This window comes from Vanacampus margaritifer, chromosome 10, assembly GCF_051991255.1.
Source record: "Vanacampus margaritifer isolate UIUO_Vmar chromosome 10, RoL_Vmar_1.0, whole genome shotgun sequence".
Taxonomy (NCBI): Eukaryota; Metazoa; Chordata; class Actinopteri; order Syngnathiformes; family Syngnathidae; genus Vanacampus; species Vanacampus margaritifer.
In genome coordinates, this window is record NC_135441.1 from 6,266,803 (window position 1) to 6,292,295 (window position 25,493).

The 25,493-nt window shown below is 39.2% G+C and overlaps 39 non-coding genes across 39 annotated transcripts; all 39 read right to left on the bottom strand.

The window, feature by feature from the left end:
• Positions 1–1,423: 1,423 nt before the first annotated feature.
• On the bottom strand, positions 1,424–1,496 carry trnak-uuu (transfer RNA lysine (anticodon UUU)). Its single transcript has one exon. It is a non-coding gene; the product is annotated as a tRNA-Lys (tRNA).
• An 804-nt stretch (positions 1,497–2,300) lies between these two features.
• On the bottom strand, positions 2,301–2,373 carry trnak-uuu (transfer RNA lysine (anticodon UUU)). Its single transcript has one exon. It is a non-coding gene; the product is annotated as a tRNA-Lys (tRNA).
• A 432-nt stretch (positions 2,374–2,805) lies between these two features.
• trnak-uuu (transfer RNA lysine (anticodon UUU)) lies at positions 2,806–2,878 on the bottom strand. Its single transcript has one exon. It is a non-coding gene; the product is annotated as a tRNA-Lys (tRNA).
• Positions 2,879–3,044: 166 nt separating this feature from the next.
• On the bottom strand, positions 3,045–3,117 carry trnak-uuu (transfer RNA lysine (anticodon UUU)). Its single transcript has one exon. It is a non-coding gene; the product is annotated as a tRNA-Lys (tRNA).
• A 176-nt stretch (positions 3,118–3,293) lies between these two features.
• On the bottom strand, positions 3,294–3,367 carry trnak-uuu (transfer RNA lysine (anticodon UUU)). The gene has a single exon. It is a non-coding gene; the product is annotated as a tRNA-Lys (tRNA).
• A 168-nt stretch (positions 3,368–3,535) lies between these two features.
• Positions 3,536–3,608, bottom strand: trnak-uuu (transfer RNA lysine (anticodon UUU)). The gene has a single exon. It is a non-coding gene; the product is annotated as a tRNA-Lys (tRNA).
• Positions 3,609–3,785: 177 nt separating this feature from the next.
• trnak-uuu (transfer RNA lysine (anticodon UUU)) lies at positions 3,786–3,858 on the bottom strand. Its single transcript has one exon. It is a non-coding gene; the product is annotated as a tRNA-Lys (tRNA).
• A 181-nt stretch (positions 3,859–4,039) lies between these two features.
• Positions 4,040–4,112, bottom strand: trnak-uuu (transfer RNA lysine (anticodon UUU)). Its single transcript has one exon. It is a non-coding gene; the product is annotated as a tRNA-Lys (tRNA).
• An 804-nt stretch (positions 4,113–4,916) lies between these two features.
• trnak-uuu (transfer RNA lysine (anticodon UUU)) lies at positions 4,917–4,989 on the bottom strand. Its single transcript has one exon. It is a non-coding gene; the product is annotated as a tRNA-Lys (tRNA).
• Positions 4,990–5,421: 432 nt separating this feature from the next.
• trnak-uuu (transfer RNA lysine (anticodon UUU)) lies at positions 5,422–5,494 on the bottom strand. Its single transcript has one exon. It is a non-coding gene; the product is annotated as a tRNA-Lys (tRNA).
• A 166-nt stretch (positions 5,495–5,660) lies between these two features.
• Positions 5,661–5,733, bottom strand: trnak-uuu (transfer RNA lysine (anticodon UUU)). Its single transcript has one exon. It is a non-coding gene; the product is annotated as a tRNA-Lys (tRNA).
• A 176-nt stretch (positions 5,734–5,909) lies between these two features.
• trnak-uuu (transfer RNA lysine (anticodon UUU)) lies at positions 5,910–5,983 on the bottom strand. Its single transcript has one exon. It is a non-coding gene; the product is annotated as a tRNA-Lys (tRNA).
• Positions 5,984–6,151: 168 nt separating this feature from the next.
• Positions 6,152–6,224, bottom strand: trnak-uuu (transfer RNA lysine (anticodon UUU)). Its single transcript has one exon. It is a non-coding gene; the product is annotated as a tRNA-Lys (tRNA).
• Positions 6,225–6,401: 177 nt separating this feature from the next.
• On the bottom strand, positions 6,402–6,474 carry trnak-uuu (transfer RNA lysine (anticodon UUU)). Its single transcript has one exon. It is a non-coding gene; the product is annotated as a tRNA-Lys (tRNA).
• Positions 6,475–6,655: 181 nt separating this feature from the next.
• Positions 6,656–6,728, bottom strand: trnak-uuu (transfer RNA lysine (anticodon UUU)). The gene has a single exon. It is a non-coding gene; the product is annotated as a tRNA-Lys (tRNA).
• Positions 6,729–7,532: 804 nt separating this feature from the next.
• trnak-uuu (transfer RNA lysine (anticodon UUU)) lies at positions 7,533–7,605 on the bottom strand. Its single transcript has one exon. It is a non-coding gene; the product is annotated as a tRNA-Lys (tRNA).
• Positions 7,606–8,037: 432 nt separating this feature from the next.
• Positions 8,038–8,110, bottom strand: trnak-uuu (transfer RNA lysine (anticodon UUU)). The gene has a single exon. It is a non-coding gene; the product is annotated as a tRNA-Lys (tRNA).
• Positions 8,111–8,276: 166 nt separating this feature from the next.
• Positions 8,277–8,349, bottom strand: trnak-uuu (transfer RNA lysine (anticodon UUU)). The gene has a single exon. It is a non-coding gene; the product is annotated as a tRNA-Lys (tRNA).
• A 176-nt stretch (positions 8,350–8,525) lies between these two features.
• On the bottom strand, positions 8,526–8,599 carry trnak-uuu (transfer RNA lysine (anticodon UUU)). The gene has a single exon. It is a non-coding gene; the product is annotated as a tRNA-Lys (tRNA).
• Positions 8,600–8,767: 168 nt separating this feature from the next.
• On the bottom strand, positions 8,768–8,840 carry trnak-uuu (transfer RNA lysine (anticodon UUU)). Its single transcript has one exon. It is a non-coding gene; the product is annotated as a tRNA-Lys (tRNA).
• Positions 8,841–9,017: 177 nt separating this feature from the next.
• trnak-uuu (transfer RNA lysine (anticodon UUU)) lies at positions 9,018–9,090 on the bottom strand. Its single transcript has one exon. It is a non-coding gene; the product is annotated as a tRNA-Lys (tRNA).
• A 181-nt stretch (positions 9,091–9,271) lies between these two features.
• trnak-uuu (transfer RNA lysine (anticodon UUU)) lies at positions 9,272–9,344 on the bottom strand. Its single transcript has one exon. It is a non-coding gene; the product is annotated as a tRNA-Lys (tRNA).
• Positions 9,345–9,539: 195 nt separating this feature from the next.
• Positions 9,540–9,612, bottom strand: trnak-uuu (transfer RNA lysine (anticodon UUU)). Its single transcript has one exon. It is a non-coding gene; the product is annotated as a tRNA-Lys (tRNA).
• A 177-nt stretch (positions 9,613–9,789) lies between these two features.
• trnak-uuu (transfer RNA lysine (anticodon UUU)) lies at positions 9,790–9,862 on the bottom strand. The gene has a single exon. It is a non-coding gene; the product is annotated as a tRNA-Lys (tRNA).
• A 181-nt stretch (positions 9,863–10,043) lies between these two features.
• Positions 10,044–10,116, bottom strand: trnak-uuu (transfer RNA lysine (anticodon UUU)). The gene has a single exon. It is a non-coding gene; the product is annotated as a tRNA-Lys (tRNA).
• Positions 10,117–10,293: 177 nt separating this feature from the next.
• trnak-uuu (transfer RNA lysine (anticodon UUU)) lies at positions 10,294–10,366 on the bottom strand. The gene has a single exon. It is a non-coding gene; the product is annotated as a tRNA-Lys (tRNA).
• Positions 10,367–10,543: 177 nt separating this feature from the next.
• On the bottom strand, positions 10,544–10,616 carry trnak-uuu (transfer RNA lysine (anticodon UUU)). Its single transcript has one exon. It is a non-coding gene; the product is annotated as a tRNA-Lys (tRNA).
• Positions 10,617–19,210: 8,594 nt separating this feature from the next.
• On the bottom strand, positions 19,211–19,283 carry trnak-uuu (transfer RNA lysine (anticodon UUU)). The gene has a single exon. It is a non-coding gene; the product is annotated as a tRNA-Lys (tRNA).
• A 177-nt stretch (positions 19,284–19,460) lies between these two features.
• trnak-uuu (transfer RNA lysine (anticodon UUU)) lies at positions 19,461–19,533 on the bottom strand. The gene has a single exon. It is a non-coding gene; the product is annotated as a tRNA-Lys (tRNA).
• A 181-nt stretch (positions 19,534–19,714) lies between these two features.
• On the bottom strand, positions 19,715–19,787 carry trnak-uuu (transfer RNA lysine (anticodon UUU)). Its single transcript has one exon. It is a non-coding gene; the product is annotated as a tRNA-Lys (tRNA).
• Positions 19,788–19,951: 164 nt separating this feature from the next.
• Positions 19,952–20,024, bottom strand: trnak-uuu (transfer RNA lysine (anticodon UUU)). Its single transcript has one exon. It is a non-coding gene; the product is annotated as a tRNA-Lys (tRNA).
• A 178-nt stretch (positions 20,025–20,202) lies between these two features.
• On the bottom strand, positions 20,203–20,275 carry trnak-uuu (transfer RNA lysine (anticodon UUU)). The gene has a single exon. It is a non-coding gene; the product is annotated as a tRNA-Lys (tRNA).
• Positions 20,276–20,454: 179 nt separating this feature from the next.
• Positions 20,455–20,527, bottom strand: trnak-uuu (transfer RNA lysine (anticodon UUU)). Its single transcript has one exon. It is a non-coding gene; the product is annotated as a tRNA-Lys (tRNA).
• A 166-nt stretch (positions 20,528–20,693) lies between these two features.
• trnak-uuu (transfer RNA lysine (anticodon UUU)) lies at positions 20,694–20,766 on the bottom strand. The gene has a single exon. It is a non-coding gene; the product is annotated as a tRNA-Lys (tRNA).
• Positions 20,767–21,719: 953 nt separating this feature from the next.
• On the bottom strand, positions 21,720–21,792 carry trnak-uuu (transfer RNA lysine (anticodon UUU)). The gene has a single exon. It is a non-coding gene; the product is annotated as a tRNA-Lys (tRNA).
• A 181-nt stretch (positions 21,793–21,973) lies between these two features.
• Positions 21,974–22,046, bottom strand: trnak-uuu (transfer RNA lysine (anticodon UUU)). Its single transcript has one exon. It is a non-coding gene; the product is annotated as a tRNA-Lys (tRNA).
• A 512-nt stretch (positions 22,047–22,558) lies between these two features.
• Positions 22,559–22,631, bottom strand: trnak-uuu (transfer RNA lysine (anticodon UUU)). Its single transcript has one exon. It is a non-coding gene; the product is annotated as a tRNA-Lys (tRNA).
• Positions 22,632–22,811: 180 nt separating this feature from the next.
• On the bottom strand, positions 22,812–22,884 carry trnak-uuu (transfer RNA lysine (anticodon UUU)). The gene has a single exon. It is a non-coding gene; the product is annotated as a tRNA-Lys (tRNA).
• A 394-nt stretch (positions 22,885–23,278) lies between these two features.
• Positions 23,279–23,351, bottom strand: trnak-uuu (transfer RNA lysine (anticodon UUU)). The gene has a single exon. It is a non-coding gene; the product is annotated as a tRNA-Lys (tRNA).
• Positions 23,352–25,493: the final 2,142 nt, after the last annotated feature.

A 25,493-nucleotide genomic window follows, 5' to 3' on the forward strand; every position in this document is an offset into this window, starting at 1 on the left:
CAAACATGACACTTTGAGGTTGGGAAATAAAGTGATGATGCCAAGTGCATACTTTGTTCGTACATAGGCTGGTGGGATCCTCCTTAAAAAACAGAAAATTTATTATTATTATTATTATGAGCTGTTAAATAATTTGTTTAAAATGTTTACATTTGGTAAATTTTTCAAACCCATCAGCTTATGTTGATTAGAGATAGAACGATTATAGGCTGAGGCCAATTATCAGTGCCAATATTCAGCATTTTGAAGAATATTTGCATTCTTTTTTCTTTTTCTTTTTTATTAAATAAGAAGACTGATAATAGATCAATTTTAAACTGTGTTACTTCAGGGAAATATTTCTAAGATCCTGGGAACTCAATGCACCTTCTGTTTTTGTTTGAAATTAAAACTAAGAAAAGTGGGGGGAAAATGTAAGATATTTTTACCTTTTTGAAAAATGAAATTTACTGTAGGAAAATTAGGGAGTTATTTAATTGTTTACATTTTTAATTATTTTTTTAAGACATGATGATCCTCAGAACTCCTTGAACCTGTTCAATAAACATACTTCAAGACATTTCAACAGAGTAAAGAGATTGAGTTTATACTTTTTTAAATTTTAACTGTTTTCTCTTAAAAATACAGAAAAAACATTTATCAGCTCAAATATTAGTTATTATTGACTATTAATCTGTGTCAGGAGGGGGAAAATCACTTCAGTAAATCTCTAAAGGTGATTTTTATAATCAATAGTTTAGGATACTTTAAAGACCAATTAATTAAACATTTGAGAAAGAAAATGTGTCAGATAACTTAAAAAAAAAAGTAATTTAGAGATTTACTTGTGTGTTTTGTTTAACAGAACACCAAATTTACCCTTACAAAAAGTTTCACTAGTTTACTGTATAGGCACACACACACTCATTAACTGTTTATAGAAAGGACATTTAGTACATCCCTTCAGAGTCTGTGTAGCACCCTATAAACCACAAAGAAGAACTTTAATGCTTACCCATGAACCTCAATCATGTCAGACACTAGTAAGTTCACCATCTGTCGCCGTGTACCATCTAACAATGTTTTCAGTCTCTCATATACCTGCAAGATCTTTCTTCCCCCAGCCTTGGTATGTAGAACATCTCTAACCATCTAGAATATACAATAAAATCAGAATCATAGTCAAGTCTGGAATTAAATTAGACAGATAAGTAACAAATTTGATAACACAATGGTTGGCCCTTAAGTATGATGCTCTACCGACTGAGCTATCCAGGCTCTGAGTTAAGCTTTCTGTGTGTCCTACTACAAACTAAAAGCGCAAGACCGAGTGGCAGAGGGGGACTAAGAACAGCCGAAGTAGCTTCCTCAATGGACTTAAGTGACTGTTATATGACTTTTGTATTTTCCATAAAAATGTATTGTTTTTTGGTCTAAATATCAACACCTGAACAGGGAATTGAACCCTGTACCCTCAGATTAAAATTCTGATGCTCTACCGACTGAGTTATCCAGGTTCTGAAATGACTCTTCTGTGTGTCCTACTAGAAAATAAAAGCACAACACCGAGCGATGAGATGTGATGGTCCTGCGAGACTTTAAGAACAGCCTAAGTAGCTTTATCAATGGTCTTTAGTGACTGTTATTTGACTTTTGTATTTTCCATAAAAACCTCAGTGTTTTTTGGCTCCATATGAACGCCTGAACAGGGACCCACAGATTAAAAGTCTGATGCTCTACTGACTGAGCTATTCAGGCTCTGAGTTAAGCTTTCAGTTTGTCCTACTACAAACTAAAAGCACAACACCGAGTGGCAGAGAGAGACGAAGAACAGCCGAAGTAGCTTCTTCAATGGACTTAAGTGACTATTATTTGACATTTGTACTATTTTTTTTTTTTGGGGGGGGGCTCAATATCAACGCCTGAACAGGGACTTGAACCTGGACTTGACTTGGTCCTGCGAGTCTTTAAGAACAGCCTAAGTAGCTTTATCAATGGTCTTTAGTGACTGTTATTTGACTTTGGTGTTTTCCATAAAAAACACAGTGTTTTTTGGCTCAATATCAACGCCTGAATAGGGACTTGAACCATGGAACCTCAGATTAAAAGTCTGATGCTGTACCGACTGAGCTATCCAGGGTTTAAATTGTCTCTTCTGTGTGTCTTACTAGAAAATAAAAGCACAACACCGAGCGATGAGATGTGATGGTCCTTCGAGACTTTAAGAACAGCCTAAGTAGCTTTATCAATGGTCTTTAGTGACTGTTATTTGACTTTTGTATTTTCCATAAAAATCTCAGTGTTTTTTGGCTCCATATGAACACCTGAACAGGGACTTGAACCCTGGACCCTCAGATTAAAAGTCCGATGCTCTACCAACTGAGCTATCCAGGCTCTGAAATGACTCTTCTGTGTGTCTTACTAGAAAATAAAAGCACAACACCGAGCGATGAGATGTGATGGTCCTTCGAGACTTTAAGAACAGCCTAAGTAGCTTTATCAATGGTCTTTAGTGACTGTTATTTGACTTTTGTATTTTCCATAAAAAGCTCAGTGTTTTTTGGCTCCATATGAACACCTGAACAGGGACTTGAACCATGGAACCTCAGATTAAAAGTCTGATGCTGTACCGACTGAGCTATCCAGGGTTTAAATTGTCTCTTCTGTGTGTCCTACTAGAAAATAAAAGCAAGCACAACACCGAGTGGCAGACGGAGACTAAGAACGGCCGAAGTAGCTTCCTCAATGGGTTTCAGTGACTGTTATATGACTTTTGTAATTTCCATACAAATGTATTTTTTGGGGGGTATTTGGTCTTAATATCAACACCTAAAGAGGGACTTGAACCCTGGACCCTCGGATTAAAAGTCTGATGCTCTACCGAGTGAGCTATCCAGGCTCTGAGATAAGCTTTCTGTGTGTCCTACTACAAAATAAAAGCACAACACCGAGTGGCAGACAGAGACTAAGAACGGCCAAAGTAGCTTCCTCAATGGGTTTAATTGACTGTTATGTTTTCCATACAAATTTATTGTTTTCTGGGGCGTATTTGGTCTTAATATCAACGCCTGAAGTGGGACTTGAACCCTGGACCCTCAGATTAAAAGTCTGATGCTCTACCGACTGAGCGATCCAGGCTCTGAATTGTCTCTTCTGTGTGTCCTACTACAAAATAAAAGCACAAAACCGAGTGGCAGGGGTGACCAAGAACAGCCGAAGGAGCTTCATCAATGGACTTAAGTGACTGTTATCTGACATTTGTATTTTCCATAAAAATGTATTTTTTTTGGGGTGGTATTTGGTTTTAATATCAACGCCTGAAAAGTGATTTGAACCCTGGACCCTCAGATTAAAAGCCTGATGCTCTAACCGACTGAGCTATCCAGGCTCTGAAATGACCCTTCTGTGTGTCCTACTAGAAAATAAAAGCACAACACCGAGCGATGAGATGCGATGGTCCTGCGAGACTTTAAGAAGAGCCTTAGTAGCTTTATCAATGGTCTTTAGTGACTGTTATTTTCCATAAATACCACAGTGTTTTTTGGCTCCATGTGAACACCTGAACAGGGACTTGAACCCTGGACCCTCAGATTAAAAGTCTGATGCTCTACCGAGTGAGCTATCCAGGCTCTGAGATAAGCTTTCTGTGTGTCCTACTACAAAATAAAAGCACAACACCGAGTGGCAGCGGGTGAACAAGAACAGCCGAAGGAGCTTCATCAATGGACCTAAGTGACTGTTATCTGACATTTGTATTTTCCATAAAAAAATATTTTTTTGGGGGTGGTATTTGGTCTTAATATCAACGCCTGAACAGGGACTTGAACCCTGGACCCTCAGATTAAAAGCCTGATGCTCTACCGATTGACCTATCCAGGTTCTGAAATGACTCTTCTGCGTGTCCTACTAGAAAATAAAAGCACAACACCGAGCGATGAGATGTGATGGTCCTGCGAGACTTTAAGAACAGCCTAAGTAGCTTTATCAATGGTCTTTAGTGACTGTTATTTGACTTTTGTATTTTCCATAAAAATGTATTGTTTTTTGGTCTAAATATCAACACCTGAACAGGGAATTGAACCCTGTACCCTCAGATTAAAATTCTGATGCTCTACCGACTGAGTTATCCAGGTTCTGAAATGACTCTTCTGTGTGTCCTACTAGAAAATAAAAGCACAACACCGAGCGATGAGATGTGATGGTCCTGCGAGACTTTAAGAACAGCCTAAGTAGCTTTATCAATGGTCTTTAGTGACTGTTATTTGACTTTTGTATTTTCCATAAAAACCTCAGTGTTTTTTGGCTCCATATGAACGCCTGAACAGGGACCCACAGATTAAAAGTCTGATGCTCTACTGACTGAGCTATTCAGGCTCTGAGTTAAGCTTTCAGTTTGTCCTACTACAAACTAAAAGCACAACACCGAGTGGCAGAGAGAGACGAAGAACAGCCGAAGTAGCTTCTTCAATGGACTTAAGTGACTATTATTTGACATTTGTACTATTTTTTTTTTTGGGGGGGGGGCTCAATATCAACGCCTGAACAGGGACTTGAACCTGGACTTGACTTGGTCCTGCGAGTCTTTAAGAACAGCCTAAGTAGCTTTATCAATGGTCTTTAGTGACTGTTATTTGACTTTGGTGTTTTCCATAAAAAACACAGTGTTTTTTGGCTCAATATCAACGCCTGAATAGGGACTTGAACCATGGAACCTCAGATTAAAAGTCTGATGCTGTACCGACTGAGCTATCCAGGGTTTAAATTGTCTCTTCTGTGTGTCTTACTAGAAAATAAAAGCACAACACCGAGCGATGAGATGTGATGGTCCTTCGAGACTTTAAGAACAGCCTAAGTAGCTTTATCAATGGTCTTTAGTGACTGTTATTTGACTTTTGTATTTTCCATAAAAATCTCAGTGTTTTTTGGCTCCATATGAACACCTGAACAGGGACTTGAACCCTGGACCCTCAGATTAAAAGTCCGATGCTCTACCAACTGAGCTATCCAGGCTCTGAAATGACTCTTCTGTGTGTCTTACTAGAAAATAAAAGCACAACACCGAGCGATGAGATGTGATGGTCCTTCGAGACTTTAAGAACAGCCTAAGTAGCTTTATCAATGGTCTTTAGTGACTGTTATTTGACTTTTGTATTTTCCATAAAAACCTCAGTGTTTTTTGGCTCCATATGAACACCTGAACAGGGACTTGAACCATGGAACCTCAGATTAAAAGTCTGATGCTGTACCGACTGAGCTATCCAGGGTTTAAATTGTCTCTTCTGTGTGTCCTACTAGAAAATAAAAGCAAGCACAACACCGAGTGGCAGACGGAGACTAAGAACGGCCGAAGTAGCTTCCTCAATGGGTTTCAGTGACTGTTATATGACTTTTGTAATTTCCATACAAATGTATTTTTTGGGGGGTATTTGGTCTTAATATCAACACCTAAAGAGGGACTTGAACCCTGGACCCTCGGATTAAAAGTCTGATGCTCTACCGAGTGAGCTATCCAGGCTCTGAGATAAGCTTTCTGTGTGTCCTACTACAAAATAAAAGCACAACACCGAGTGGCAGACAGAGACTAAGAACGGCCAAAGTAGCTTCCTCAATGGGTTTAATTGACTGTTATGTTTTCCATACAAATTTATTGTTTTCTGGGGCGTATTTGGTCTTAATATCAACGCCTGAAGTGGGACTTGAACCCTGGACCCTCAGATTAAAAGTCTGATGCTCTACCGACTGAGCGATCCAGGCTCTGAATTGTCTCTTCTGTGTGTCCTACTACAAAATAAAAGCACAAAACCGAGTGGCAGGGGTGACCAAGAACAGCCGAAGGAGCTTCATCAATGGACTTAAGTGACTGTTATCTGACATTTGTATTTTCCATAAAAATGTATTTTTTTTGGGGTGGTATTTGGTTTTAATATCAACGCCTGAAAAGTGATTTGAACCCTGGACCCTCAGATTAAAAGCCTGATGCTCTAACCGACTGAGCTATCCAGGCTCTGAAATGACCCTTCTGTGTGTCCTACTAGAAAATAAAAGCACAACACCGAGCGATGAGATGCGATGGTCCTGCGAGACTTTAAGAAGAGCCTTAGTAGCTTTATCAATGGTCTTTAGTGACTGTTATTTTCCATAAATACCACAGTGTTTTTTGGCTCCATGTGAACACCTGAACAGGGACTTGAACCCTGGACCCTCAGATTAAAAGTCTGATGCTCTACCGAGTGAGCTATCCAGGCTCTGAGATAAGCTTTCTGTGTGTCCTACTACAAAATAAAAGCACAACACCGAGTGGCAGCGGGTGAACAAGAACAGCCGAAGGAGCTTCATCAATGGACCTAAGTGACTGTTATCTGACATTTGTATTTTCCATAAAAAAATATTTTTTTGGGGGTGGTATTTGGTCTTAATATCAACGCCTGAACAGGGACTTGAACCCTGGACCCTCAGATTAAAAGCCTGATGCTCTACCGATTGACCTATCCAGGTTCTGAAATGACTCTTCTGCGTGTCCTACTAGAAAATAAAAGCACAACACCGAGCGATGAGATGTGATGGTCCTGCGAGACTTTAAGAACAGCCTAAGTAGCTTTATCAATGGTCTTTAGTGACTGTTATTTGACTTTTGTATTTTCCATAAAAATGTATTGTTTTTTGGTCTAAATATCAACACCTGAACAGGGAATTGAACCCTGTACCCTCAGATTAAAATTCTGATGCTCTACCGACTGAGTTATCCAGGTTCTGAAATGACTCTTCTGTGTGTCCTACTAGAAAATAAAAGCACAACACCGAGCGATGAGATGTGATGGTCCTGCGAGACTTTAAGAACAGCCTAAGTAGCTTTATCAATGGTCTTTAGTGACTGTTATTTGACTTTTGTATTTTCCATAAAAACCTCAGTGTTTTTTGGCTCCATATGAACGCCTGAACAGGGACCCACAGATTAAAAGTCTGATGCTCTACTGACTGAGCTATTCAGGCTCTGAGTTAAGCTTTCAGTTTGTCCTACTACAAACTAAAAGCACAACACCGAGTGGCAGAGAGAGACGAAGAACAGCCGAAGTAGCTTCTTCAATGGACTTAAGTGACTATTATTTGACATTTGTACTATTTTTTTTTTTTGGGGGGGGGCTCAATATCAACGCCTGAACAGGGACTTGAACCTGGACTTGACTTGGTCCTGCGAGTCTTTAAGAACAGCCTAAGTAGCTTTATCAATGGTCTTTAGTGACTGTTATTTGACTTTGGTGTTTTCCATAAAAAACACAGTGTTTTTTGGCTCAATATCAACGCCTGAATAGGGACTTGAACCATGGAACCTCAGATTAAAAGTCTGATGCTGTACCGACTGAGCTATCCAGGGTTTAAATTGTCTCTTCTGTGTGTCTTACTAGAAAATAAAAGCACAACACCGAGCGATGAGATGTGATGGTCCTTCGAGACTTTAAGAACAGCCTAAGTAGCTTTATCAATGGTCTTTAGTGACTGTTATTTGACTTTTGTATTTTCCATAAAAATCTCAGTGTTTTTTGGCTCCATATGAACACCTGAACAGGGACTTGAACCCTGGACCCTCAGATTAAAAGTCCAATGCTCTACCAACTGAGCTATCCAGGCTCTGAAATGACTCTTCTGTGTGTCTTACTAGAAAATAAAAGCACAACACCGAGCGATGAGATGTGATGGTCCTTCGAGACTTTAAGAACAGCCTAAGTAGCTTTATCAATGGTCTTTAGTGACTGTTATTTGACTTTTGTATTTTCCATAAAAACCTCAGTGTTTTTTGGCTCCATATGAACACCTGAACAGGGACTTGAACCATGGAACCTCAGATTAAAAGTCTGATGCTGTACCGACTGAGCTATCCAGGGTTTAAATTGTCTCTTCTGTGTGTCCTACTAGAAAATAAAAGCAAGCACAACACCGAGTGGCAGACGGAGACTAAGAACGGCCGAAGTAGCTTCCTCAATGGGTTTCAGTGACTGTTATATGACTTTTGTAATTTCCATACAAATGTATTTTTTGGGGGGTATTTGGTCTTAATATCAACACCTAAAGAGGGACTTGAACCCTGGACCCTCGGATTAAAAGTCTGATGCTCTACCGAGTGAGCTATCCAGGCTCTGAGATAAGCTTTCTGTGTGTCCTACTACAAAATAAAAGCACAACACCGAGTGGCAGACAGAGACTAAGAACGGCCAAAGTAGCTTCCTAAATGGGTTTAATTGACTGTTATGTTTTCCATACAAATTTATTGTTTTCTGGGGCGTATTTGGTCTTAATATCAACGCCTGAAGTGGGACTTGAACCCTGGACCCTCAGATTAAAAGTCTGATGCTCTACCGACTGAGCGATCCAGGCTCTGAATTGTCTCTTCTGTGTGTCCTACTACAAAATAAAAGCACAAAACCGAGTGGCAGGGGTGACCAAGAACAGCCGAAGGAGCTTCATCAATGGACTTAAGTGACTGTTATCTGACATTTGTATTTTCCATAAAAATGTATTTTTTTTGGGGTGGTATTTGGTTTTAATATCAACGCCTGAAAAGTGATTTGAACCCTGGACCCTCAGATTAAAAGCCTGATGCTCTAACCGACTGAGCTATCCAGGCTCTGAAATGACCCTTCTGTGTGTCCTACTAGAAAATAAAAGCACAACACCGAGCGATGAGATGCGATGGTCCTGCGAGACTTTAAGAAGAGCCTTAGTAGCTTTATCAATGGTCTTTAGTGACTGTTATTTTCCATAAATACCACAGTGTTTTTTGGCTCCATGTGAACACCTGAACAGGGACTTGAACCCTGGACCCTCAGATTAAAAGTCTGATGCTCTACCGAGTGAGCTATCCAGGCTCTGAGATAAGCTTTCTGTGTGTCCTACTACAAAATAAAAGCACAACACCGAGTGGCAGCGGGTGAACAAGAACAGCCGAAGGAGCTTCATCAATGGACCTAAGTGACTGTTATCTGACATTTGTATTTTCCATAAAAAAATATTTTTTTGGGGGTGGTATTTGGTCTTAATATCAACGCCTGAACAGGGACTTGAACCCTGGACCCTCAGATTAAAAGCCTGATGCTCTACCGATTGACCTATCCAGGTTCTGAAATGACTCTTCTGCGTGTCCTACTAGAAAATAAAAGCACAACACCGAGCGATGAGATGTGATGGTCCTGCGAGACTTTAAGAACAGCCTAAGTAGCTTTATCAATGGTCTTTAGTGACTGTTATTTGACTTTTGTATTTTCCATAAAAAACTCAGTGTTTATTGGCTCCATATGAACGCCTGAACAGGGACTTGAACCCTGGACCCTCAGATTAAAAGTCTGATGCTCTACCGACTGAGCTATTCAGGCTCTGAGTTAAGCTTTCTGTGTGTCCTACTACAAACTAAAAGCACAACACCGAGTGCCAGACGGAGACTAAGAACAGCCGAAGTAGCTTCCTCAATGGACTTAAGTGACTGTTATATGACTTTTATATTTTCCATAAAAAAAAAAAAGAAGTTTTTTTTGCGGGGGGGGGGGGGGGGGGGGGTGTCTCAATATCAACGCCTGAACAGGGACTTGAACCCTGGACCCTCACATTAAAAGTCTGATGCTCTACCAACTGAGCTATCCAGTCTCTGAGTTAAGATTTCTGTGTGTCCTACTACAAAATAAAAGCACAACACCGAGTGGCAGCTGGTGACCAAGAACAGCCGAAGGAGCTTCATCAATGGATTTAAGTGACTGTTATCTGACATTTGTATTTTCCATAAAAATGTATTTTTTTGGGGGTGGTATTTGGTTTTAATATCAATGCCTGAAAAGGGACTTGAACACTGGACCCTCAGATTAAAAGCCTGATGCTCTACCGACTGAGCTATCCAGGCTCTGAAACGACTCTTCTGTGTGTCCTACTAGAAAATAAAAGCACAACACCGAGCGATGAGATGCGATGGTCCAGCGAGACTTTAAGAACAGCCTAAGTAGCTTTATCAATGGTCTTTAGTGACTGTTATTTGACTTTGGTATTTTCCATAAAAAGCACTGTGTTTTTTGGCTCCATATGAACGCCTGAACAGGGACTTGAACCCTGGACTCTCAGATTAAAAGTCTGATGCTCTACCGACTGAGCTATCCAGGCTCTGAGTTAAGATTTCTGTGTGTCCTACTACAAAATAAAAGCACAACACCGAGTGGCAGCAGGTGACCAAGAACACCCGAAGGAGCTTCATCAATGGACTTAAGTGACTGTTACCTGACATTTGTATTTTCCATACAAATTTATTGTTTTTTGGGGGGTATTTGGTCTTAATATCAATGCCTGAAGAGGGACTTGAATCCTGGACCCTCAGATTAAAAGTCTGATGTTCTACCGACTGAGCTATCCAGGCTCTGAATTGTCTCTTCTGTGTGTCCTACAACACAATATAAGCACAACACCGAGTGGCAGTGGGTGACCAAGAACAGCCGAAGTAGCTTCATCAATGGACTTAAGTGATTGTTATCTGGCATTTATATTTTCCATAAAAATGTATTTTTTTGGGGGTGGTATTTGGTCTTAATATCAACGCCTAAACAGGGACTTGAACCCTGGACCCTCAGATTAAAAGCCTGATGCTCTACCGACTGAGCTATCCAGGCACTGAAATGACTCTTCTGTGTGTTGATAGATATTATAACATTTTTAATTCTTCATTTCATATATTAACCATTGTTACACATTATTAACATTTTAATTCTTTATATTAACCTTGTCGAGATGTTTTGTGTCCTGTGCAGAGCAGATGGTGTTGATTTCGGTATAATCTGACCTTAAACTGGGACATACTATTTAGTCTAAAAAAGTTCCTTCTCAGCGCTTTGTGCGAAAACACATTTGGTCCTTGAGAACAGAATCAGTTTCGAACACGCACTCCTGACTCTGTTTTCGCCATCGCTCATGGAAAAGTACCCAGAGATATGTTTTGTCTACAAATAAAAGAGAGGAGGTCTTTTAACTATAAGAAGCGATTCTACACGCGGAAGAACTACATTCGACGCTCTGAATCCCACCTGTTTAAGTGATGAATTAGAGGCTGTTAAATGTCCAGAGATCTCTGTTAGATTAAAAAATCATTTTTGCAAAGGTGTTTTTTCTTACATTAAATCTGTCTTCAAATTTTGGAACACGCAAAGAGGACAAATATTTTTATTCCTCTTTCAAATGGTGCACCCCGACGTAGAGCGACGTTTTGCAGCGGGGTGTTCACAGACTAATAGAGCTCCCGGCCACATTAATCACGGTAAGTGGACACTTTATCCATGTTTTAGGAGTTCTGTCTGTTTGAGAACGCTGCGGCTAGTAAATTCGTCTTGCAAAATTATATTGAAGATGGAATTTATGTAATAAAAATAGTGATAAATTTTGAAGTCGTTTGGTTGGACGCGAAGTCCCAGATTTCGGATTTTACCACGGTATTTGAAGTATACACACATGTGGTGACGTAGCATTATTTATAAAATGCTGTCACGTTGGATTGTACGCGATCGCTCGGAAGTCAGTTTGAGAAGCATTTTGTTCTTACAATTTGGTTTTTACAAACGATAGATACGTAGATAATTGATTTAAAGTCTATGTATATGTGTTTAAGTTGTTTAACTTGAGAGGAAGTCAGTTTGAGAAGCATTTTGTTTTTACAATTTTGTTTTTACAAACGATAGGTACGTAGATAATTGATTTAAAGTCTATATATGTGTTTAAGTTGAGAGGAAGTCAGTTTGAAAAGCATTTTGTTTTTACAAACGGTAGATTCTTGGGTAATTGGAAATGATCCTTGAATAAAAGAAAGTCAGCGATAGACACAGCAGGAAGTACGACTGCTGTTATGTAATCGAGATAAGCTCAATTTATGGAAGTCAGATTGACATAAAACGGATTTAATATGCCGCTTTAAGATTAATCGCTAGGTCTTCGAATAATTGGTTATTTATATTCTTAGACAAGATATATTTGCTCAACTTGTGGAAGTCAGTTTGACATAAGCAGATTTGATACGCCGCTTTGAGATCAAACGCTAGGTCTTTGAATATTCGGTTATTAAAATTCTTAGACAAGACTGTTCAGCTGAGGAAAGAACAGATTTTCCGGATTTTTATATGTTTTGGTATGTCGTAAAAAGCGACATATCATGTCAGTATGTCTGTACAAAATCTGACGTCACTATTTTTAAAGGGACCGCGATGAGATATTTTGTTGACTAATTTTGTTATAAGTGAGACGTCACTGCATTTATAAATATTAATACGACTTAACGACAATATAATATAATATAATATAGTAAGCTATAAAATACGGGCAGCAATAATTAATAGAAAGTATGAACTCTATTTGAGCGCTACAAAAATGGTTTGAGCCGAATGCCGCGTCATGAGGCGACATGGAGTTGCGAGCGCATGCGCATTTGCGATCGGAGTTTTGCCCAGTAAACATATCCGGGGATTGAAAAACTAATAAAATGGATGTACGATTGCGGTGGAATAAATCTTATGGCGCCGTTATAAGCTACGGTAAATTAATTTTATTGATGGAGGACGTTGAGGCTTGCGCCGCCGGGCGTTCGACGTGAAGTACGGGTTGTATCTGTGGTTTCTTCGAGTGGAACAAAAGCGAGACATAATCATGTATTTTTGAATAAGATGATGAATAATGCTAGAATACTAGCTTTAGGTATTTTTGCGAAGTTATAACCATTTATATAACTTTAATAAAGTAATAATGTTGGGGCTACGGTGCGCTTTTATTCTGAAGGATTAAATGATTTTCCGCTAGACGTGACTAAAGCTTCTAGGTTATATAATCGACCGTCGAATAATGATATAAAATGTAATTAATATTGAACGACGGGACTTGATTATATTGTGAAAATGGTTGGTTTATTCTAATAAAATATGTAATCTGTTCGATGGTTTCAAAGGCGGCAGTTTAACTTTGTATTTCCATAAACGCCGACCGCGGATTAGAAAAAGTATTAGAGTTATGTGTATTTAAATATAGAGGAAAATCCCGGACGTAACTTTAAGAAAAGTGTATTAAATAATGATTAATGCTGAAATGTTGCTTTGCAAATAAAACAGCTGTATAATACAAATTTACGTAATAAAATAAATGAAAATGGTTAATAAACGCTAAACGGGATAAATTAATTAGACGGTAAAATTACTAATAAAATTTCTAACGCTAAAACCGCAAGCGTCTGCGTTAAATAATTGAACGACATTACATAAATTGTTGCCGTAACTGATTTTATAAGCCCCTTATATAAATTTCTTAAGCACTAATGTTGAATACTTAATCTGGCTTCACGAGTGCAAATACGTCATATTTAAAATTATGTTTGATATAAAACGAACGAATATTAATACACAAATAACATAGAGAGGTATAGTTTTAAGATATTGTAAAATTTTGATGCATTTCATACGCTTATTGAACAAAAATCTTTAAGACTGATTGTAGTTGCTATGACTCTGGCTGACCGCCAGGTGTCACCCTTTTATAAATTAATGACGCGACTCAGTTGGAGATTGTAGTTGCTATGACTCATTTTGACCGCCAGGTGTCACCCTTTTTCAAATTAAAAATGCCAAGAGCAAATCAACTAATGTGAAAAGGTACTATAATATTTTTTATAAAAGAAAGATGTTAATTGTGCGATTGTTAATCTGCTTTTGCAGTTTAATAAGAAAATATATATTTAACTTTCTGGATTGTTATTAGATGACATATTTCAGCCATATTTTTCTTATTTTAATAATAATAATAATTAATTAAAAACGAATAATTTGAATAGCAACTAATGTGGAATATTTTGTTATAAGTTGATTGTTTTTCCCTTATGATTTTTCTCGTACGCGAGAACATTATTTAACCGTGAAATATCTTTTCAGAAGCGATGGCAGCCATTATGAGGAGGAGATGACAAGTTCCTTATCTCCCGTCCTGGGGATGAAGTAATGTGTTAATTATAATTTAAAAAGGGGTTTTTGCCCATGCTTATAAGTAGGAAAATAATTTTAATCTCTCCTGTATATATTTAACCTTTGAATTCGACATTTGAAGTCCCATTTCAGAGTTTGGAGCAGGCCTTGCGAGTCCTGGAAGACTGGATTCCATGGGGGAAGCCATCTGGAAGAATCACATTTTGACATAATTTGAGGTGCTAGGTAATTAAAATAATTTCTTCCTTGATGTTCGACCAAAGGCTGACTTTACGGGCTGCGGCCTCCATTGAAAGATATTAATTGAAAACTACACACTTATTAATAGACTCGGTATTATATTTGTAAATTGTTAGAGTCATCCTAAATATGATTTATGAAGATATGCAAAACATATTAAATTAAATATTGTAAATCATAACAAATATTGGCATATAATTAGCAATTATTTAAAATTGTAAACTTTCATTGTTTTAATTATTTTTATTTTTTATTATTTTTTTTATTTCTTAAAATTTTTGAATTTTTTTTGAAAAAAAGGAAGATTTTGTTTTTTTAATATTTACTGACATGTTATAACCTAAATACTGTTGGGGCAGATTTTAATGTTTTCAGTCGAGTGAGGGTCATTGGTCGGGGTCATTATTTCAAAACAAGGTCAACTGGACACAGATCTCATCAAAACAAAACACCCACCAACAAAGAAAATGCAGCTGCTACCACCAGCAGAGCGACGGGATGCGGCCATATCTGACTCCACCTGCTCGGCCATGCCACTAACTGATGGATAGCGGAGGTTCCTGGCGCCACCTGATGCCACAATGACTGTGCCGTCATATACAAATGTGATAAAAGAAGACTGCTCCACTACCCAATGCACACAATGCTCTGCACAAGCTTCCTTAAAGCATTTCTGTATCCCGAACTGTCCTGTGAAAAAATTGTTCCACTACGCTGGTGACTCCGCCCCCACCAACAATGTTCCCTTGAGTTAGTGATACCAGACCATATGATGTGATACTGACTGTTTACACTGCACTCTATATTTTTGACAGATATAAGGTGATAACATTTACAGTAAAACATTATGTAAATATAACGAACTGATTGACAACACTCTATACACACAGATTTATTATATTTTAAAACTTTTGATGTTTATTTTGATTTGATCTGATTTGTTTATCTCTGTCTATTTTAAAACAGTCAGCTTTTTGGACAAACATCAACAAGGGGGACTAGCAAGCTTAATGGTAAAATATTAAAATTAAGGGCAACTTTATGTATTAACTCTTTGACTGCCAGACGTTTTCAAAAACGGGTTGTCGCCAGTGCCAGCCGATTTAAGCATTTTGAGTGATCTTTCAAGGTCCACAGAAAATGTTGTGTTTGGACTATGGAAACACACATACTACCAAATGAAAGATTGGACTCTCAGCTTTCATCAGAAAAAAAAGTTTGTTTCTACCTTATTCCGTTCTTCAGTAATCAACAATAGAAAATGGTTACTTTCACCGAAATTCTCTCTTTTGAAACAAAAAACGGAGAAAAAGAGCTTTTTGTGAAACGATGTTATTTCATGCACTCTAGTGAATTGTATACTTCTTTTTGTCCATGAATGATGCCACAAACACCTAAATAGTGCTTTACTTCTGTAAAACGCTTTCACCAACAATGAAAAAGTGTTTTTTGATTGCAAAATACGATTATTTCCATTCAACAGTGTAACAATTTGACAAAACAATTTCGCAAACTATTTACAAATGTGTGCAACTGTGGTACTACTTACAATTATGTGGATGTTTCAAATACAGTTTTTCCTTTTGTAACGCTCTCCTGCGTGCAAGGAGACGCCAGGACTCGCACAACAGTTTACTTTCACTTTCACATTGGTCCGTTTTGTGTGCAAACGTTACACTTTCTTGACGGCCTTTTTTTCCGGGGAATAAAAAGCAAGTAGCAGACTGTACACACTTCCTCCGATGAATATGCATTGGACTCGGGGCACTCTCCGTCGTCCGATCGAACGTCCGCCTGTGCGTGCTCGGTTGCGCTCCGCGTTACGACACCGTCATAGCCGCCGCGTCAGCGGTTCCAATTTCGCCGTCAAGCTCGGATTCACCTTCATCATCATCGATATCAACGTACTATTTTAGCGTTGGTCGATGCCTTTCGTCTTGTAAGTGTAGAGCTGCTTGCAAACGCTCGCCATTGCCCGTTCCCTCCTCCATCTAGCTCCATCTAACGTCTTCTACTGCCGCGTCAATGCTTTCCAACCACGGAGTCACCATCATCTTCATCATCGATGATGATGATTGTCATCAACAATGTGCTTTTTTAGCGATGCTTTTGGTCTTTGAAAAAAACGGCTCTGGCGTTAGCTCCTCGCGACCGGCCGCCATTTTTCCTTTGTTTTCCATTCTGATCTCCTGCTCAACGCTCTAGCTCCGCCTCTACTGACGCCCACCCGATCTTGTCAAAAGAGAGTCATTGCTGCCCTCTAGGGGCCAAAAATAGTCATTAGGCTAAAAAAAACCTGCTTAAAACTTTCAGGAGAGCTCCGCAAGCCTTCCCAGCACCCGTTTCAAAAAAAAAAATAAAAAAAATGGGAGGACGTCTTTTAACGTCTTTGGCGCTCCTCCGTAGGTTTTTGCAGAACGTCATTTAACGTCTTTGGCAGTAAAAGAGTTAATAATAATTGATGGATTGGCTGAAAACTGAGATTCTTTGTAAAATTCATTGGCTTAAGATACAATATTTTTATAGTACAAAAGATAATACAGGTTAAATTTTGTGTGGTTTCAGAAATTGAAAACAGCTAATGTGAATAAAGATAAGATAAAATTTATTTCAATCTTAATTATTATATTTTACGCTTATTGAATTTAGTCTTTTAATATTTTCCAAATTGTCTTTTGAAATTTGAATAGTTGCTTCGGGCGCATTGTTGAATTTGCTGGTTAAATGTAAAATTTTCCCCTCTTTTTAAACAAAAAGCAAGCAAAATTTATTTACTGCAGAACTTGTATATTATTAGAGTCTGAAAAATTCTCTAAGTCAATTTTTTCAGATGGGGGAATTATTGGTCGGTCTGGGTATATCGTCGCGAAGGACACAAACAGTCCATGTTGAATTAAATAAATATAAAATTAAAAGTTAGTCTTAATGTGATAATTATTGATAGTCCGTGAGAATGAATTTTACAGGAGGACAATTGGGGATTTCCTTGACCGTGGAGAAGGAGTAAGTTTTGGCAGAGACGGCGAAAACAAGGTGAATATGTTCCATTTCTATTTTTCCCTGGGGCCCTGGGGTTAGATGTTATTTTTTGATTTTATTTGTTGACGAAAGTTGCATTTATTTAATGGCTGGAAGCACATTCATGCCATATCTATAACAGTAAATATTATGATAAAACATTCCAATAATCATTACATTCTGTAAACAAAATTGGCCTCGTCAGATTTGAACTGGCTAAGATTTTAATTTTTTGCATTTATGAATGTGCTCAGGTCATTAAAAGTCAGCCAAAGGCTGGATCCTAATTGAATGTCACAACAAACAGAATTTTTTCCTACAGGACAGGCCTACAGAACTTTACTAACATTTACTAACTCCTAACTAATAACACTACCAAAATGCTCTTTCAAAAAGAAGGGATGTGAATAAATGTTTATTAGTGACTAATGAAAATGTCCTGCGCCCAGATGAGGTGATGGAAAGGTCAACCTGGTCCAGTCCACGGGGCACCTGGTTCCACATCTTGCCTATTAGACCGGCCGGGGGTCAGCCTTCTGCTAAACCCCCACCTTCAGGAGCGAGCCATCAGACGTGCCAGCTGAGAGGCCATTAAACCGCTTCCAGTTTCCACCAGACGATCTAAGGATTATCCAATGGAGATAGGAGGAATGTGTCCCTTTTCCGGGGCGTTCCACAAAGAATGAGTCACACCTTGGGAAAACAAATCCCAGTGATCAATCCTTGCATCACTGGGAGTTGATGTGGGCTGAAGGATCCATCCATCCATTCCGTTGACCGCTTGTCCTCACAAGGATTATGAGGGTGCTGGAGCCTATCCCAACTGGCTTCGGGCAGTAGGCGGGGTGCAACCTGAAGAGGTTGCCAGCCAATCGCAGAGCTGAAGGACTCGGTTTGAAAAAAACAAACGCAAGAACGAAAACGGAACTGACAAACGTCAACAAAAACTTCCCTAGCCCAAACGACAACAAGTCTTCAATCGCGTCTCCAATTGCACGTACATAATGACTCTTTCTCATACTGACTGTCATGCCAATTTGCTATTTCTGGGATCCCCCACCACAATTTTTTAACATAATGACAAGACATTGTCTTCATATATGATATGCTTATTTTACTGAGAAAAAAAAATCTTTTAATGAATCACATTGTTTTGACATATGACTGACCTCCTCTCCTGCTAAAAAGAATGTTTTTCCTTTCATTCTACTGTTGCACCTGCCATTGCAATGATGCAAATCCTGCTGGAATCTTTGTGTAAAAATGTTTAAATATTTAGTTATTGGGCTTTATTTAAGCCCAAAGGGGGGACTGATAGATATTATAACATTTTTAATTCTTCATTTCATATATTAACCATTGTTACACATTATTAACATTTTAATTCTTTATATTAACCTTGTTGAGATGTTTTGTGTCCTGTGCAGAGCAGATGGTGTTGATTTCGGTATAATCTGACCTTAAACTGGGACATACTATTTAGTCTAAAAAAGTTCCTTCTCAGCGCTTTGTGCGAAAACACATTTGGTCCTTGAGAACAGAATCTGTTTCGAACACGCACTCCTGACTCTGTTTTCGCCATCGCTCATGGAAAAGTACCCAGAGATATGTTTTGTCTACAAATAAAAGAGAGGAGGTCTTTTAACTATAAGAAGCGATTCTACACGCGGAAGAACTACATTCGACGCTCTGAATCCCACCTGTTTAAGTGATGAATTGGAGGCTGTTAAATGTCCAGAGATCTTAGATTAGGTTTTAGGTTAAGTTTTTTCTTACATTAAATCTGTCTTCAAATTTTGGAACACGCAAAGAGGACAAATATTTTTATTTCTCTTTCAGTGTCCTACTAGAAAATAAAAGCACAACACCGAGCGATGAGATGTGATGGTCCTGCAAGACTTTAAGAACAGCCTAAGTAGCTTTATCAATGGTCTTTAGTGACTGTTATTTGACTTTTGTATTTTCCATAAAAAACACAGTGTTTTTCGGCTCCATAAGAACACCTGAACAGGGACTTGAACCCTGGACCATCAGATTAAAAGTCTGATGCTCTACCGACTGAGCTATCCAGGCTCTGAGTTAAGCTTTCTGTGTGTCCTACTACAAAATAAAAGCACAACACCGAGTGGCAGCAGGTGACCAAGAACAGCCGAAGGAGCTTCATCAATGGACTTAAGTGACTGTTATCTTGCATTTGTATTTTCCATAAAAATGTATTTTTTTTGGGGTGGTATTTGGTCTTAATATCAACGCCTGAAAAGGGACTTGAACCCTGGACCCTCAGATTAAAAGCCTGATGCTCTACCAACTGAGCTATCCAGGGTCTGAAATGACTCTTCTGTGTGTCCTACTAGAAAATAAAAGCACAACACCGAGCGATGAGATGCGATGGTCCTGCGAGACTTTAAGAAGAGCCTAAGTAGCTTTATCAATGGTCTTTCGTGACTGTTATTTGACTTTTGTATTTTCCATAAAAACCTCAGTGTTTTTTGGCTCCATATGAACGCCTGAACAGGGACTTGAACCCTAGACCCTCAGATTAAAAGTCTGATGCTTTACCGACTGAGATATTCAGGCTCTGAGTTAAGATTTCTGTGTCCTACTACAAACTAAAAGCACAACACCGAGTGGCAGAGGGAGACTAAGAACAGCCGAAGTAGCTTCCTCAATGGACTTAAGTGACTGTTATATGACTTTAGTATTTTCCATAAAAATGTATTGTTTTTTGGTCTAAATATCAACGCCTGAAGAGGGACTTGAACCCTGGACCCTCAGATTAAAAGTCTGATGCGCTACCGATTGAGCAATCCAGGCTCTGAGTTAATCTTTCTGTGTGTCCTACTACAAACTAAAAGCACAACACCGAGTGGCAGACAGAGACTAAGAACAGCCGAAGTAGCTTCCTCAATGAACTTAAGTGACTGTTATATGACTTTTGTATTTTCCATAAAAAATTATTGTGTTTTTGGGGGGGGGTTGGGCTCAATATCAACACCTGAACAGGGACTTGAACCCTGGACCCTCAGATTAAAAGTCTGATGCTCTACCGACTGAGCTATCCAGGGTCTGCAATGTCTCTTCTGTGTGTCCTACTAGAAAATAAAAGCACAACACCGAGCGATGACATGATGGTCCTTCGAGACTTTAAGAACAGCCTAAATTGCTTTATCATTGGTCTTTAGTGACTGTTATTTGACTTTTGTATTTTCCATAAAAAACACAGTGTTTTTTGGCTCCATATGAACGCCTGAACAGGGACTTGAACCCTGGACCCTCAGATTAAAAGTCTGATGCTCTACCGACTGAGATATTCAGGCTCTGAGTTAAGCTTTCTGTGTGTCCTACTACAAACTAAAAGCACAACACCGAGTGGCAGAGGGAGACTAAGAACAGCCGAAGTAGCTTCCTCAATGGACTTAAGTGACTGTTATATGACTTTTGTATTTTCCATAAAAATGTATTGTTTTTTGGTCTAAATACAAACGCCTGAACAGGGACTTGAACCCTGGACCCTCAAATTAAAAGTCTGATGCTCTACCGACTGAGCTATCCAAGCTCTGAGTTAAGCTTTCTGTGTGTCCTACTACAAAATAAAAGCACAACACCGAGTGGCAGCAGGTGACCAAGAACAGCCGAAGGAGCTTCATCAATGGACTTAAGTGACTGTTATCTGACATTTGCGTTTTCCATAAAAATGTATTTTTTTTGGGGTGGTATTTGGTCTTAATATTGTAACATTATTAACATTTTTAATTCTTTATTTCATATTTTAACCACGTTGAATTTCGTTATAGATGTGTAGAGCAGGTGAAATAATGTTAAACTCAATATAACTCGACCTTGGCCTATCTGTTATCTTGTTTTGGTCTCAATTCCATTTCCAGTGTCTTGCCTGAGAGAGCACACACACACACACTGTTCCACTATACTACTACTGTCAAGTTCAATCTGTTTACTGAGAACATATTCTATTTTGAGAAAATGCACACTGAAAATCTGTTATGTCTAAAAAATGAACAGGTGCAGATCAACATAACATATTGTGAGAACCAATCTGTTGTCTTATTCAAAGGGGAGGAGAAGAGGCGTTTTTGTTTCAAACTTGGATTGTAATAAAGAGCTGTCTCTCAAGGGTGATATTCAACTGTGTGACCGGAGATCTCTGTAATAAATCATCCTTCGAAGGTTTCACAAGGAATCATCTCCAAAATTTGGAACACGCAAAAGATGACAAATTATATCATTTTTAACAATATCAACGCCTGAAAAGGGACTTGAAACGTGGACCCTCAGATTAAAAGTTTGATGCTCTACCGACTGAGCTATCCAGGTTCTGAGGTAAGATTTCTGTGTGTCCTACTACAAACTTAAAGCACAACACCGAGTGGCAGAGGGAGACTAAGAACAGCCGAAGTAGCTTCCTCAATGGACTTAAGTGACTGTTATATGACTTTTGTACTTTCCATACAAATTTATTGTTTTTTGGGGGGTATTTGGTTTTAATATCAACACCTGAAGAGAGACTTGAATTCTGGACCCTCAGATTAAAAGTCTGATGCTCTACCAACTGAGCTATCCAGGCTCTGAAATGACTCTTCTGTGTGTCCTACTAGAAAATAAAAGCACAACACCGAGCGATGAGATGTGATGGTCCTGCGAGACTTTAAGAACAGCCTAAGTAGCTTTATCAATGGTCTTTAGTGACTGTTATTTGACTTTGGTATTTTCCATAAAAAACACAGTGTTTTTTGGTTCAATATCAACACCTGAACAGGGACTTAAACCCTAGACCCTCAGATTAAAAGTCTGATGCTCTACCAACTGAGCTATCCAGGTTCTGAGTTAATCTTTCTGTGTGTCCTACTACAAATTTAAAGCACAACACCGAGTGGCAGAGGGGGACTAAGAACAGCCGAAGTAGCTTCCTCAATGAGTTTGAGTGACTGTTTTATGACTTTTGAATTTTCCATAAAAATTTATTGTGTTTTGGGGTGTATTTGGTCTTAATATCAACGCCTGAAGAGGGGCTTGAACCCCGTACCCTCAGATTAAAAGTCTGATGCTCTACCGAGTTTACCAGGCTCTGAGAGAAGCTTTCTGTGTGTCATACTACAAACTAAAAGCACAACACCGAGTGGCAGAGGGAGACTAAGAACAGCCGAAGTAGCTTTATCAATGGACTTAAGTGACTGTTATATGACTTTGGTATTTTCCATTAAAAATTATTGTGTTTTGGGGGGTATTTGGTCTCAATATCAACACCTGAACAAGGACTTGAACCCTAAGTGACTGTTATATGACTTTTGTATTTTCCATAAAAATGTATTGTTTTTTGGTCTAAATATCAACGCCTGAACAGGGACTTGAACCCTGGAACCTCAAATTAAAAGTCTGGTGCTCTACCGACTGAGCTATCCAGGGTCTAAGATAAGCCTTCTGTGTGTCCTACTACAAACTAAAAGCACAACACCGAGTGGCAGGGAGAGACTAAGAACAGCCGAACTAGCTTCATGAATGGACTTAAGTGACTATTATATGACTTGTGTATTTTAAATAAAAATTAATTGTTTTGGTGGTGGGGGTATTAGGTCTTAATATCAATGCCTTAACAGGGACTTGAACCCTGGACCCTCAGATTAAAAGCCTGATGCTCTACCGACTGAGCTATACAGGTTGTGAAATGACTCTTCTGTGTGTCCTACTAGAAAATAAAAGCACAACACCGAGCGATGAGATTTGATGGTCCTGCGAGACTTTAAGAACAGCCTAAGTAGCTTTATCAATGGTCGTTAGTGACTGTTATTTGAATTTTGTATTTTCCATAAAAACCTCAGTGTTTTTTGAATCCATATGAACCCTCAGATTAAAAGTCTGATGCTCTACCGACTGAGTTTACCAGGCTCTGAGAGAAGCTTTCTGTGTGTCCTACTACAAACTAAAAGCACAACACCGAGTGGCAGAGGGAGACTAAGAACAGCTGAAGTAGCTTCCTCAATGGATTTAAGTGACTGTTATATGACTTTTGTATTTTCCATAAAAATGTATTGTTTTTTTGGTCTAAATATCAACACCTGAACAGGGACTTGAACCCTGGACCCTCAGATTAAAAGTCTGATGTTCTACCGACTGAGCTATCCAGGCTCTAAGATAAGCCTTCTGTGTGTCCTCCTACAAAATAAAAGCACAACACAGAGTGGCAGTGGGCGACCAAGAACAGCCGAAGTAGCTTCATCAATGGACTTAAGTGACGGTTATCTGACATTTGAATTTTCCATATAAATGTATTTTTTTGGAGGTGGTATTTGGTCTTAATATCAACGGCTGAACAGGGACTTTAACCCTGGACCCAGGTTGGCCACAAGATTTTGCAGTTTCATCGTTACCCATGAAAATATAAATATGGTATAAGTAATATATTGTAACGATGGTAAAGCCACTTACCTTGTAACATGATTCAAATGGGTGGGTGAAGACGGACATCTGCTTTGTCCGCGTGTGATCTGCGCCGAGGAGAGGCAGGCGTCGCCTATGGCGAGTCGATGGCGGTGACATCCCAGTTGCCGCTCGGCCTCAGCACCAAGAAGTCCACGCAGGTGTGGGACACTACCTGTCACGATTGGGTTGTGTTTGTTGGACCCCAAAAGAAAAGGGCAGACCCAGCCAGGGTGAAAGTCACTCAATTTTAATGAAACAACAAAAAGCGCAATACATGTGGACAAAAGGTTGCTTAACCAAAGGCGACGACGACAAAAAGGAGGTACGTCGTGGGTAAAAACAAGAAAACACAAAATCACGCCGGAGGGCAGATAAAACAGAGAGGAGTGTAGCACACAAAGTTGATTAAAGAAAAACGTTACTAGTCTAATTACTAGTGGTGTCCACAACACCAAGAAAGATTGCCGCTAGAAAAATAGCAGTATCGAACCGTCAGGTATCGTGAGTAGCGGTCGCAGAGCAATAACCCAACACTCCTCTCTGTTGCTGCCAGGCTTTTATTTCGGCCTGATGACATAAAGGGCAGCAGGTGTGTCGGCAGGATCCGCCTTCCAGCTGTTTCCCCAGCAACTGCAAGGGAGAAATCGGAAACAGCAGAAAACCAAAACATAACACTACCCTCAAGCAAAGCATGCTAGGAACCGTTTGGCTTGCCGGCAATCCAATCTTGCTTGCTTATTAACCCAAATCCCAAATCCGGTAATGCATATTAGCGTATGAATGAAATTGTGGGTGACGTCAGTATGCTGGCTGTGCATACTGCTGCATTTAAGTGCGCCATAGAAAATTACCAACACATCCCGGTGTGGACATGGCACCGTTAGATTTAACGTGAATCGGTGCCGTCTTTGGTACCCATCCCACCTGGAGTTCACTGATGCACTAACTCTCTAGTAATCCAGCCACCCCCCCAAATATTTTCTCATCGGATATGTGCGACCTGTTTTTGATTAAAAGCGGCAAATTTCACCAAAAGGTGAGGAATTTTCATACCTGTCTTATACTCTGCTGCCAACAGCTTGCCGTTTTTGTAATAGGTACCATTGCTTTAAGCCACCTCTTCATATCAGGAGCTGCATCAAAGCCTTCGGTATGCTCTTGCATTTAAAAAAAAAACACATTAAAAACCATGCAAATACGTTTTTGGGTTTGAATGAGTTAAATGAAATTTTGTTGCACACATTTCAGTCCCTGTTGCGGGGTTCTCTTTATGCTCTGGTCCTCCCCCAGACATCACATTGAACTTATTTAATTGGCTTTAGCACACGAGGCATTTTAATTTGCTTAGATATATGGTCTCACTTTGTCTATAAATACTGAAACAGGTGTGTTATTTAATTAATGAAACACAAACTTCCAGTCAGCTTACCTCTGAGACATGCTAACAGAGATTTATTAAGGGGCTTGTTCCCACGTTGAGCGAAGCAGGTCTTCGTTTGAGCTAATGACGCAGCACAATTAGAGGACATTAATTTCACATGACGGATTTTCTCACGTCATTTCAATAAGTAAAATAAGCGTTTAAAAGCACGGCAATTACCTTAATTGAACCAGTAACACTTTTAACTCTTTATCTCTCATCCTTTTATGTAACTCTCGTACTTCAGAATCTCGTCCCTCGTACTTTTTCTTTCCCTCTTTTTGTTTTTAGGTTCCACACCAACAGTCCTCTGATTGGCTGCCCATTTATATAGCTCAAACGAATGCACATACACACACAAAAAACACGTCACTGAGGCGTTCAAGGTCCCGCTCAGAATGGGAAATTACAGTGTCGTTCAACATTAA